At 46.6% G+C, this 9,610-nt stretch overlaps 2 long non-coding RNA genes across 2 annotated transcripts in view; one reads left to right on the top strand and one right to left on the bottom strand.

The window, feature by feature from the left end:
• The window catches only part of LOC120324983, a 35,679-nt gene extending 30,089 nt beyond the window's left edge, over positions 1-5,590 (bottom strand). The window contains exon 1 of the long non-coding RNA XR_005566733.1: positions 5,504-5,590. This is a non-coding gene — a long non-coding RNA (uncharacterized LOC120324983). The remainder of the gene's footprint in view (positions 1-5,503) is intronic.
• Positions 5,591-6,872: 1,282 nt separating this feature from the next.
• Positions 6,873-9,381, top strand: LOC120324979. The gene is made up of 2 exons (XR_005566729.1): positions 6,873-6,945; positions 8,361-9,381. It is a non-coding gene; the product is annotated as an uncharacterized LOC120324979 (long non-coding RNA).
• The last annotated feature ends 229 nt before the right edge of the window (positions 9,382-9,610 follow it).

Genomic DNA, 9,610 nt, shown 5'->3' with positions numbered 1-9,610 from the left:
CCGCCATTCCTGGCCCGCCCACCCCCAAAACCCGATCCAAATGAGAATTCCTCCAAGAAAAAAGGTGCCAGCACAGAAAGCCCTGGCTGCCCACCGAGTGCCCAGGCTGCGCCACACACTGCACCTGAAAGCCAAACCTCACAAGCTTTCTGTCCCGGGAAACAGGGTTGCTGTCCACTGCTCAGCCCCGCCCCCCCATCACTGGCCCGCCCACCCCCCAACCCGATCCAAATGAGGATTTCTTGCAGGCAAAAGGTGCCAGCACAGAAAGCCCTGGCTGCCCACCGAGTGCCCAGGCTGCGCCACCCACTGCACCTGAAAGCCAAACCTCACAAGCTTTCTGTCCCGGGAAACAGGGCTGCTGTCCACTGCTCAGCCCCGCCCCGCCATTACTGGCCCGCCCCCCCCCCAAACCCGATCCAAATGAGGCTTTCTTTCAGGGCACACAGGGCCCGCACAGAAAGCCTTGGCTTGGCCACCGAGTGCCCAGGCTGCGCACCACCTGCACCTGGAAAGCCCAAACCTTCACAAGCTTCTGTCCCGGGAAACAGGGTTGCTGTCCACTGCTCAGCCCCGTCCGCCATTACTGGCCCGCCCACCCCCAAAACCCGATCCAAAGGAGAATTACTAGAAGAAAAAAGGTGCCAGTACAGAAAGCCCTGGCTGCCCACCGAGTGCCCAGGCTGCGCCACACACTGCACCTGAAAGCCAAACCTCACAAGCTTTCTGTCCCGGGAAACAGGGCTGCTGTCCCCTGTAACAGACAGATAACATTCAAATGCCAAAAATGATGTTTCGCCAGTGTTTCTGCCTGTCAAAAACTTCCTACCAAAACTCCTGTGGCAGTTTTTCACCACAACTTCTCACCAGAGGCTTCCCACGGGAGTTTTCCTGCCAAAGGATCCTGGTATTGTCCAGCCTTATCCCATCTCTGCCAACATCTGAACAGGGCTAGGTGCCAAAACACCACAGGCTACCTCCTTGAACACTATAAAAGCTGAAGAGAAATTTGGGAAAAGCAGGGAAAGAGGATTGAGCAAGAGATTTTGGCTATACCAGCTGAAAAATCTTGTCTCTGCCTCGCCCTCACCTTTTCTTTTCTTCCGCCGCCGTAAAACTGCCTGCCCGTCACCAGAGACTGAACCTCTGCCCTCCGGAATTGCACCGGGACCCTCCGTGCTACCCTGCGTGACTTTTCCACCCTAACCCTATTTCTGAGAGGTACGGCAGGACCGAGACCTCTGCACAAGCCTGAGACTGGGCCGGGGTGAGTGACGGCGTGAGCTGCGGAGAAGCCACATCCCGGCTGCATTCCAGACCCCCTGCAGCTAAAGAGATAACATCACACCGAAAGGCGGTGGAGCCAGAGAGAGAAAAAAAAGGGGAAAGCTGCTTCTTTCTTTCCCTCTCCCCCCCCACTCTCCACAAGTCAGCTCGGACGAATAGGTAGTTTTTCGGTGGTAATCTTTTTCTGTGCTTCTAAAAAGTAATCTTAGCATTTTCTAACCTTTTCTTATTTTTTCCTCTTTCTCTTTGCATCTTCCTCTTTCTCTTTGCATCTCTCGAGTTACATCTCTCGAGAGATGTGCCGCTCCTGCATATCCTCATGTGAACAGTGCAGAACCCGACTCGAGCGTCACCCTTAGAACAACCCCCGCTACATATCAGAGTCAGAAAAGGGCTGGGGGACACATGGCAGACAGACTATATTGGACCCTTCCCCAAGTCTGAGGGAAAACAGGATGTGTTAGTGGGAGTGGAAGTCGGGTCAGGATTAGTGCAAGCAGAAGCTTTCCCTCGAGCAACCAGTACAAACACTCTAGAAGCTCTTCAAATGTGGTTCAGTTTTTTCCCAAAACCTGTATCTATTCCATCAGAGAACGGGTCACACTTCACAGCTGCCATCGTCCAAGAGTGGGCCAAAGAAGAAGGAATCCAGTGGATATCTCACACACCATATTACCCACACGCAAATGGCCTAATGGAAAGAACAAATGGCCTGCTTAAACGATTTCTGAAACCTCAGAAATCCAACTGGACTAACCGACTATGGGATGCTGTAAAAATGGTAAATGACAGATGGGGAGTGAATGGCTGTCCCAGACTTACAGCTTTTTATCCACAGCCTCCCTCTCTGATACCAGCAACATCAAAACCTGAGAATAATCAGAAACCCTCCCACTTTCCTGGACAACCTGTATTAGTGGAACTACCTACTGTAGGAGCCGTAGCAATGATACTGACCACTCCATTGAACACATACACCTGGAAAGCAAAAGATGCTTATGGCAAAGAACACAAAATAAGCTCTCGGTGGATTGTTCCTACATTTTAATACTGGGCCCTAAAAGGGGCCAGACAGACCTTTTTCTTTTCTTTTCCAGGTAACCACCCCACGGAGAAAAGTATTCAGAACTGGGAATGAATAATTTCAGATTTGGACTATGGTTCAGTTTGCTGGTAACCCTAGTTATAATGTGTTAGTTATGTTTGTATGGTTATTTACCTTGTACATGTGCTCAGCAGAACAGACTGTTAAAAATCAAAATCAGAGGAACCTTGCCTGGGAACTAGTCAAAGGGTTTGCAAAAATATGGAATCATACCGATCAAGGCATATGTGTATCTTTACCCGAGTCTGCTGAACAAGGATTGCCATTTTTTATGATACCTTTGAATTTATCTTTTGTTTTTAACATGGCTAGTGTGACAGCCCCATTACCCCTACCCGAAAAGTGGACCAGCAAGACCAACGGAGCCCAACTACTCTGGAAAGGTACCCCTAGAGTGCATGGTCTTTACCAAACTTACACCCCACCTCCTAATATAACTCAAGACTGGATGTCACGCACCAAATAGTGTAAAACAATACGTCCAAAGGTAAATATAACCATCTTATCTCAAATGGAATCCCCTCACCCATCTATTGCATCAAGTAAAGGTGAATTTAAACCTGGAATAATAACCTTTGAGGAATATAATGCTAGACAACCCTGCCTTATTTACACATGGGATCCACTCTTTGACCCATTATACTCACCAGATGTATTCGAAAGTAAATAGGACACAGTTTTTAATCCTTCCTGGTGTGTACAACTTCCTAATGTGACAAATATAACTCCAATTAACCGGAAAAACTTAATGTGAGTATGGTCTGTACAAGCATTTTTTAAATCCAAATTTACAGAACCCAAATTTACCGTGCCTCAGGTAGAAGAAAGTCCTTTATTCAATTGCTCAAAGGTTATAACATGCAAAGAAGGACCAGGAAATCCTCCAGAAACGTGGTTTTCACTCAGAATTAGAACTTTGATAAGAGATATGTGTACTTGTTGGAGATACCCTTCAAAAGGCTGGAGAAATCAGGATGAATCCTGTAACTCGACCGACAAATATCTCCTTAATCACTGTGGAGTTCCCTACACCCACTACCCAATCCACAGTACTCCAAGAAATACTAAACCAAAAATCACCATCCTTGACCATGCAGACAATACTGACTGTAAAACTGCAAAATATATAGCCCCTCTGGGAATGGCTTGGGGATGCTCCGATGGAAAGTTTTATTCACATTTGTCATTAGAGCACCATGCTGGACTTAGGTGTGCACCTGGAATTCCCTCTCTCTGCCCCAGACGTGTCTTTACTTTCACTAAAGTGTCTAAAGAACGTCACCATCGCAGTGTTATTCCCTCTCCAAAAGCAACACAAAGGCCAAAATGGGCAATTAAAGGAGTTGATTTTCCAGATTATTACACCACCGGGCAAAAAGCATCCCTTCTTCTTGAGAATTTCTTTACCCCCTATGTCACCTTAAAAAGACACCAATTTGTATTAGAAGATATTACCTGGCAATTAAGTGCTTTAAGCAATTGGACACAACATGCATTTGGAGAACTAAACACTCAAGTCCAGCAAACTACTAAGATGACATTGCAAAACAGATTAGCATTAGATATGTTACTGTTAAAAGAACAAGGTGTTTGTGGAATGTTAAATTTATCAGAAACTGAATGCTGTGTAACAATTTATAATGCTTCAACCTCTACTGAAGAGGCACGAATAACAATGAGAGAAATAAGTAACCACACTAGAAATTGGTTTTATGCAATGCAACCACCAGAAGTGTTAGATGGAACATGCCTTACCAACATCCTAGAGTCTTTTGGACTTACGGGATGGGGAAAGTGGATAGCACAAATTGGAATAACAATTGTCATTGGAATTTTGTTCCTGATTACCGGCATTGGCCTGGTTAAATGCATGATAAACCCCTTGCTTGTTTCCTTCTCCCCCTCTGTTCGCTAGATTCGCATTACCACCACTGAAGAAAACTACCTCGATGTGCCGAGAAACAAGGTCGAACCACGGGCTGGAGGGTAACAGACAGATACCATACAGATGCCAAAAATGATGTTTCGCCAGTGTTTCTGCCGGTCAAAAACTTCCTACCAAAACTCCTGTGGCAGTTTTTCACCAGAACTTCTCACCAGAGGCTTCCCACGGGAATTTTCCTGCCAAAGGATCCTGGTATTGTCCAGCCTTATCCTATCTCTGCCAACATCTGAACAGGGCTAGGTGCCAAAACACCACAGGCTACCTCCTTAAACACTATAAAAGCTGAAGAGAAATTTGGGAAAACCAGGGAAAGAGGAGTGAGCAAGAGATTTTGGCTATACCAGCTGAAAAATCTTGTCTCCGCCTCGCCCTCACCTTTTCTTTTCTTCCGCCGCCGTAAAACTGCCTGCCCGTCACCAGAGACTGAACCTCTGCCCTCCGGAATTGCACCGGGACCCTCCGTGCTACCCTGCGTGAGTTTTCCACCCTAACCCCATTTCTGAGAGGTACGGCAGGACCGAGACCTCTGCACAAGCCTGAGACTGGGCCGGGGTGAGTGACGGCGTGAGCTGCGGAGAAGCCACATCCCGGCTGCATTCCAGACCCCCTGCAGCTAAAGAGATAACATCACACCGAAAGGCGGTGGAGCCAGACAGAAAAAAAAAAGGCGAAAGCTGCTTCTTTCTCTCCCTCTCCCCCCCCACACTCCACAAGTCAGCTCGGACGAATAGGTAGTTTTTCGGTGGTAATCTTTTTCTGTGCTTCTAAAAAGTAATCTTAGCATTTTCTAACCTTTTCTTATTTTTTCCTCTTTCTCTTTGCATCTCTTAGCAATTAATAAAAGCAGTTTTGGCATCAACAGTTAACTTGTATGAGTTTTAATTTTGCTCAAGGGAACATTCGAATATAAAAATTCTTTCTGCAATATTTTAGCAGATTGTAACACCCCCCCAAACCCGACCCAAACGAGGATTCCTCGCAGGGAAAAGGTGCCAGCACAGAAAGCCCTGGCTGCCCCCCTTTACCAAAAGTGGGCCATTAGCTGAACTTGAGAGACACACGGTAAAGCTTTTCTTTCCATTGTTGAACTGCACCCCGTCTATTGAGGAAGTGCTCCACTTAAACTCCCAGTCCTATTCCAGAAAAACCCTTAGCCGCAGACCTACCTCATAGGCCACCACAGACAGCTGGGAAGGAGAGCGGTTCTTCTCTTTTACTCCCTCTGCCCGGACGACCCGCTGTTCCAAGCGCCATGCCTTACGAACAGGCCACACCCCTCTTCCCCTGCTCCAATTTCTATCCCCCAGAAACCACCTGGACTCCACCCCCTGCTCAGCTGATTAGGTCTCGCAAGGCAGCCGGGCTGAGCCGGGCTGAGCTGGGAGCAGTTTCTCCCTGCAGTTTAAATCCCCCACAAACGCCCTCAGCTGCATTCAATGATGAGATGATTAGAGCTTGCAGTGCAGCTCCGTTCACCCGCGCTGAACTGAAAGGAGCTCCTCCATGAAGTAAAAATCTCCGAGGAAGAACCTCAACTCGTCTCCTGGTTACCTCACAAGGTCCTTAGGTGCAGATGAGCTGATGTGGCTTGCTCGAATAGCAGGAAACAGACCACTTACTCCGCACAGAGTGCCCAGGCTGCGCCACACACTGCACCTGAAAGCCAAAGCTCACAGGCTTTCTGTCCTGGGGCACAGGGCTGCTGTCCCAATGTTTCTTGCAAATCCCACCTTCCTGCCTTTGCCAAGTTAGGCAATATCAGCCTTTCCTTGGCTATGAGAAGTTTCCTTTATTTTTAACAAAGCAGAATAATTCCAAGTACCGTCTGCTAAGCATAAGCAGGTGGGGTGACAGAAGGCAGTGGGGTGTAAGCCCTCCTGGTACCCCAGCTTTTCCCTTTGCCTCTTCCTGACCTGGTTGCTGTTTGTCCTGCCAGGCCAGGGATCCTGAATCCCTCCAAGGGTCCTGGAATTGATGAACTAGAGGTGTAACTGAGGCTGGGTTTTACCCCAATTAAAGAGGAGTTGCTGAACCAGCCCAGCATACGGAACCTCTGCCCTCATAGAGCAACTGGGAACAACTAAGGGCTTTTACAGAAATGCCGGCAGGATAAAGGGTTTGGATGAGCTTTCCCAGCAGCCAGTGCCCTGCTATGTCTGCCTACAGATCCGTTTTCTGTCTGTATTTCCTGCAGCCGACTCCAAGCAGAATGGGATGGTGTCTTAAAAGCTGGTGGGGTGGGAAAGGGGAAGATCTGTGTTAATTTACAATTCCACAAGATTATCCTTTCAGTCTGTTTTACTTTTGGAGTGTGAAGAACAAGGGGAAGTGGGGTGCAGTGGGGAACCAGTGGAATCCACCAGGCAACTAAAACTAAGCTGGACAATGCTTTTCTCTTTTTCCTTCTTTTTTTTCCCCCGTTCCTACAGAAACTATGTGAAGGATAATTTTAATGTGTGGGAGACGATAAGAGAGAGAGCAGTGGGAATGTTCTAAGAGCTTTTACACGTTTCTTTCACAGTCTGCCCCTACTCAGAAAAAGTCCCAAGTATTAAAATACCAATGGACATCATGGAGCCTTTCCTAAGTGATAGCAAACCTGCCGACAGTGAGTAGAACTAACCTCTCGCATGCCTGCTTGACTCTGACTTGCACTACAAATATATATCTATATATTTAGAGTGATTTTTTTTTTAGTTTTTAATCTTTCCTTTTACTTGAGAAGTACTTTTTCTTGTTCTCTTTTTTTTCCTCTCTTTTTTAATTTCCAGGCCTCTGCTTTATGACAGATTTTGCTTTTGTGAGCTTTTTGTTTTGGGGTTTTTTTCCTTTGCTGGTTACAAAATCAATGTTGTTCCTTCTGGTGCCTCCAGCTTAAGTGCTTTTCTCCAGCTCCTGACAGGTCTCCTGGCCACCCACTCTCACCTCTCCTCTCCTCTCCGAACCTCTCCTCTCCGAACCTCTCCTCTCCCCTCCCCTCCCCCTTGGTGTTAACCTGCTGATGGTGGGATTTATTTTTTTCCTCTGAGTCTGGTGTTCTGGATTTGCAGCGCTGTCCTGTCACTGTTTGTTTCCTTAGGTGCCAAGCAGTTGCAAAAAAAATCAGCACTTAACAGAGTAATTAATTATTTGTGTCATTAAGCTGCCCAGGCAGGGATCAGTTGGTCATTAACTTATTTCCCTTCTTCGATGATTTGCTTTTGTGCTCTTCTCTTGGTTTTAATTTCTCATGTTAACATCCGTAAATTCTGATTGTAATCTTTATTTTCAGTCATTCCCACTTTACATTTTCCTCTTTTAAGTGAGGAATCACAGCTGACCTTGGCTTTTTTGCCTTTGGGCTGACTTTTTAATATACTAAGGGTGTCCTATACTGTTTTGTTGTGAGTTGGGAGGGGAGAAATACAAATCAGAGTAATAAATTAGAGCTGCTGCCAGACTGGTAATTCCTGGGAGTAGGACCTAAACCCCTAGATGATAAATCCTTAAATTATCCTTAGGGTTTAAGAGCTGGGACCCAAGTCCCTTTCCTTTTGGTGGCATAGAGAGGCCTTGGGCAACCGGAGCATTGCTCTGTGGGTTTCAGATACAGAAGTATCTAAAAGTTCTACCTCTTATTTCTAGATGCCAGGCTTTCTGTAAAAAATGTATTGTACCATATATAATGTGATTTTTACAAGAAAACAAACCCACCACACCACAATCTCCAGGACGTGGCGCAGGGCTGGATCGGTTCCATTAACACCTTCTGCTCCGAAGCATCTGGCTGGTTTAGGGTTGTGTTGGTTTTATGGGGTTTATTTTTTATGAGTAATCTTTGCTGTGAAGGAGACGGGATGTGATCTGCATCCTCCTGCATCCCACACCATCATCTGTGGAATTTACCCGAAATCTTGGCTACTCAGCTTCTCAGCCCCAGACCCGGCAATGCAGCAGGACCAAGCAGGCCAGGCACGGGCATCCCAGGATTTTGGGGTGGCACCAAGTGAGCAATCACCTCAGGGGAGGATTTTCTCTCTGTAGCGTGTTTATACTGGTGTGTGCATCTAAACAAGCCTTTGGGAAACTGGGTTTCACCAGGACATGAGGGAACACACTAAAAGCTTCGTCCAAAAATTAAAATAAGAAGAAAGAATCCCCGGGCTGTCCAGGTGAATTCCCTGATGGAGACAACCCCACTGCAGAGGAAGGGCATGTGCTGCCGCTTGGTCCTTGTGAAACCAAAGTTCCTGTTGGTGAAGTCGAGAGGATTTTCTGATGGTGCTGAGACCTTAAATGCCAAATTTGAGCATCTGTTCCCACGAAGGAGCCGTCCCCTCTGTACATCCCCCGCTCACTCTCAAGGGGTCTTCGCTTCCGTTTCCATGAAAGCTGTGTTGTATGTCACAGGAACGCAGCTGAAACCTGCTCTGAAAAGGCTGGAGAGACGTGGGAAAAGGCCTGAAGAGGAGCAGCTCAATCCAAATTGGGTATTTCGTAGGAAAAGCCTGGGTGGGCGCTTCAGGGAATAGGTGTGGAGGCTGACCCAAAGCCCTCTGAGATCAGAGTCGGCCGTCAACAACGACCTTCCCCTCACAAATCCAAGGTCCCAGCTCCCGGTGGGACCCCTGACGGCCACCAGCCACAGCCAGCTTTGTCCCAGCTCCGGGAACACGGTGGCCACCAGCCTCTGGCCTGCTGATACACCTTTGTATTTGGATTTTGATTTTGAATCAACAGCACTTTCAGCTACTTTTATTATTGTTTTTAATTCTCCTAAGTCTGTATTTGCTTTGGAGGAGAGAATGAAAACTTGGGATGAAATGAAGTGGATCAGGATGGTGGAACAAAAAGGAAAAAAGCAGAAAACGTTTCAAATCTTATTCAAGTGATTTTTTTTCCCAGTAATAGAAACCGTGAAATTCCTTATAACATTGTAGTATTTTACAGTTTTATGAAGCTTTCTATTGTGACTTTTATGGAATCAAAAGATGATGAGATATTTTAGCATTTCTATTTTTCAAAATTAAATGTCTACTGAAAATAAAGTAGCTTTATGCATTTATGGGAGAGTTCATGTCCATTTTCGCTCCTTCTGTGTCGAGTCTTGTCTGATTGAATTGAGATCTGAGGATCACTGTGGTGGTATGGGGGAGTGGCTGGAAATTTGGAAGCAGGCGTCCTTGGTTCGCCTGGATTGCCAAGGAGCAGCATGGAGACTGCCAAACTGAGCTTGTAACATAGACACTCTCAGGATAATTTGTATCTCTCATTAAACGCTAATTCTTCATGAG

Source organism: Pipra filicauda, unplaced genomic scaffold (assembly GCF_003945595.2).
Source record: "Pipra filicauda isolate LSUMZ 115617 unplaced genomic scaffold, ASM394559v2 scaffold1279_size58734_pilon, whole genome shotgun sequence".
In the NCBI taxonomy this organism is placed as follows: Eukaryota; Metazoa; Chordata; class Aves; order Passeriformes; family Pipridae; genus Pipra; species Pipra filicauda.
Note: the sequence above shows the minus strand (reverse complement) of the source record. Positions and strands in the feature narration are given on the sequence as shown.